Source organism: Lipotes vexillifer, unplaced genomic scaffold (assembly GCF_000442215.2).
Source record: "Lipotes vexillifer unplaced genomic scaffold, Lipotes_vexillifer_v1.1 scaffold496, whole genome shotgun sequence".
Taxonomy (NCBI): Eukaryota; Metazoa; Chordata; class Mammalia; order Artiodactyla; family Lipotidae; genus Lipotes; species Lipotes vexillifer.
The window spans coordinates 2,935,875-2,939,048 of record NW_006786690.1 but is presented as its reverse complement, the minus strand read 5'-3'; the positions used below and the strand labels follow the sequence as shown (position 1 = coordinate 2,939,048).

The window sequence follows — 3,174 nt, the reverse complement described above, 5'->3', positions numbered from 1 at the left end:
AGGTTAAAAACAGCAACAACAACAAAAAACCCTGCTCCTGCCTTGCAATTAGTAAGCAATTGAGTCAGGATTGGAACTTGAGACCATCCGACTGCAGAGCCCTTGACCCCATGCACAACCCAGCACGAGCTTCTGGAAGTATCTTGAAGTGGTCTCATAGATCTCGGGTCTCAGGACCAGAGCAATCTCCCACGGGGCCCTCTCTGCCTCCTGCCTTCCTTCACGGCCCCTGCTTTGTGGACAGATCCGCCTCTCCCGCCACAGAGAAGCTCTTTGAAGCCAAGGATTGTGTCTCATGTATTTGGTGAGAAGTAGAATCACAGGCTGCTCTCACTTCCCAAGGCAAACTCATGCCCTGGGGCTGCTCGCCTTCTGAGATGGACAGCATTCTGCCTTTGGAATGTGTATCTCTCTCAATAAACCTGCTTTCACTTAAAAAAACAAAAGTAGAATCACAGAATTACACTTTTTTTAATTGACGTATAGTTGATATACAATATTATATGAGTTACAGGTGTGCAATATAGTGAGTCACAGAATTCCACTCCTTAATCAATCCTTGTTAATAAACACCACCTGCGTTGCCTGTTAAAACACAGGGGGCTCTGTTTTCGGCCAACTTGGGAGGAAGTTATCAAGGCTTTGACAGCATCTCACAGGCACCAGTGACAAAGCATTAGGCCCCAAACCAAACACTTTGTAGAAATAACTTGAAAACACAATGGGGAAACCTGGCTGTACTCTTGATTCTGTCATTCCCCTGCTGTGTGATTTTGGGCAACTTACCTCTGCTCCCTGGGCCTCAGTTTCCTGTTTGTAAACGGGGAGATCCCCTAAGAGACCCCCTAAGATCTCTTCTCTCTTTTTATAAATATTAATTGATGGCCCATTGTGTGCCCGGGATAGAGTGCTGGGCTCCAGGGATCCAGCCGTAAACCAGTCTGATGCCGGAAACTGCTGGATTCTACAGGGCGGAGTTTTTGACATTTGCTACCCGGCAAACCTCCTGGTGTAACATTCTGTGGTTGTCTAGACCCCAACCTCCCCGTAAAGCCTTCAATCAAATTAGCACAATCCCACTTAATTAAGACCCGTGTGCAGCAGCGGCGGCGGCAGCGGGCTCTGAGGCAGCGGTTGGGCTCGCCGCGACTGAACGGGGTCGAGGCAGTGCTTTCGCGCGAGTTGGAATCGAAGGCTCTTAAAATGGCAGATGATTTGGACTTCGAGACAGGAGCTGCAGGGGCCTCAGCCACCTTCCCGATGCAGCGCTCAGCTTTACGTAAGAATGGCTTTGTGGTGCTCAAAGGCCGGCCATGTAAGATTGTGGAGATGTCAACCTCCAAGACTGGCCAGCACGGCCATGCCAAGGTCCATCTGGTTGGTCTTGACATCTTTCCTGGGAAGAAATATGAAGATATCTGCCCGTCAACTCATAATATGGATGTCCCCAGCATCAAAAGGAACGATTTCCAGCTGATTGGCATCCAGGATGGGTATCTATCACTGCTCCAAGACAGCGGGGAGGTGCGAGAGGACCTCCGTCTGCCTGAGGGAGATCTTGGCAAGGAGGTTGAGCAGAAGTACGACTGTGGAGAAGAGATACTGATCACGGGGCTGTCTGCCATGACAGAGGAGGCAGCTGTTGCAATCAAGGCCATGGCCAAATAACTGGCTCCCAGGGTGGCTGTGGCGGCGGCAGTGATCCTCCAGCCTGCAGAGGCCCCCTCCCCCAGCCTGGCCCAGCTCTGGCCCGGCCCTTGGCTGCACTCCTCCTACACAATTTATTTGACATTTTATTTTGGTTTCTCCTACACCCTCAATCTGCCGGGGAGCCCCTGCCCTTCACCCTGCTCCCTTGGCCGGGAGTGAGTGAACCACGGCCTTGGTGAAGCTGCCCCTCCTCATCTCCCCTCGCACTACAGCCCTGGTGGGGGAGACTGGGCGGGTGCTGCTTGGGGTTTAGGTTTGTTTTGTTTTGTTTTTTAATTCAATCTGGAATCAGAAAGCTGTGGATCCTGTGCCCTTCCCCCACTCATCATCCCTGGTCTGGTCCCTTATTCCCCGATAGCCCTTTTTCCCAAGCACCACCCCCACAGACTGGGGACCAGCCCCCTCCCCTGTCTGTGTCTCTCCCCAAATCCCTTTAGATGGGAAAGGAAGAGGAGAGGGGAGGGCCCTGCCCCCTCCTCAGGCATCTGGGAGGGCCCTGCCCCCATGGGCTTCACCCTTTCCTGCGGGCTCTCCCCCCACCCCCCCCGACACATTTGTTTAAATCAAACCTGAATAAAACGACAAGTTTAATATGAAAAAAAACAAAAGAGAGAAGTCTCACTTTCTCTTCCTGTTTCCCATCATGGCGCAGGATCAAGGGGCGAAGGAGAACCCCATGCGGGAACTTCGCATCCGCAAGCTCTGCCTCAACATCTGCGTGGGGGAGAGCGGAGACAGGCTGACCCGGGCAGCCAAGGTGCTGGAGCAGCTCACAGGCCAGACCCCTGTGTTCTCCAAAGCTAGATAACCATCAGATCCTTTGGCATCAGAAGAAATGAAAACATTGCTGTCCATTGCACAGTCCGTGGGGCCAAGGCAGAAGAAATCCTGGAGAAAGTTCTGAAGGTGCGAGAGTATGAGTTAAGAAAAAATAACTTCTCAGACACTGGAAACTTTGGCTTTGGGATCCAAGAACACGTCGATCTGGGGATCAAATATGACCCAAGCATTGGTATCTACGGCCTGGACTTCTGTGTGGTGCTGGGTAGGTTTCAGCATCGTAGACAAGAAGCACAGGACAGGCTGCATTGGGGCCAAACACAGAATCAGCAAAGAGGAGGCCATGCACTGGTTCCAGCAGAAGTATGATGGGATCATCCTTCTTGGCAAATAAATTCCCGTTTCTATCCAAAAGGCTAATAAAAAGTTTTCAGTGAAATGTGAAAAAAAAAAAAATAATGTTGCAGTGGTTAAGAATCTGCCTGCCAATGCAGGGGACACGGGTTCGAGCCCTGGCCTGGGAAGATCCCACATGCCGCAGAGCAACTAAGCCCGTGCGCCACAACTACTGAGCCTGCGTTCTAGAGCCTATGAGCCACAACTACTGAGCCCGTGTGCTGCAACTACTGAAGCCCACGTGCCTAGAGCCTGTGCTCCGCAACAAAGAGAAGACACAGCAATGAG

At 51.6% G+C, this 3,174-nt stretch overlaps 2 pseudogenes; both read left to right on the top strand.

Moving 5' to 3' along the window:
- The first annotated feature begins 1,182 nt into the window (after window positions 1-1,182).
- On the top strand, window positions 1,183-1,668 carry LOC103074336 (eukaryotic translation initiation factor 5A-1 pseudogene; annotated as a pseudogene).
- A 685-nt stretch (window positions 1,669-2,353) lies between these two features.
- LOC103074067 (60S ribosomal protein L11 pseudogene) lies at window positions 2,354-2,884 on the top strand (annotated as a pseudogene).
- Window positions 2,885-3,174: the final 290 nt, after the last annotated feature.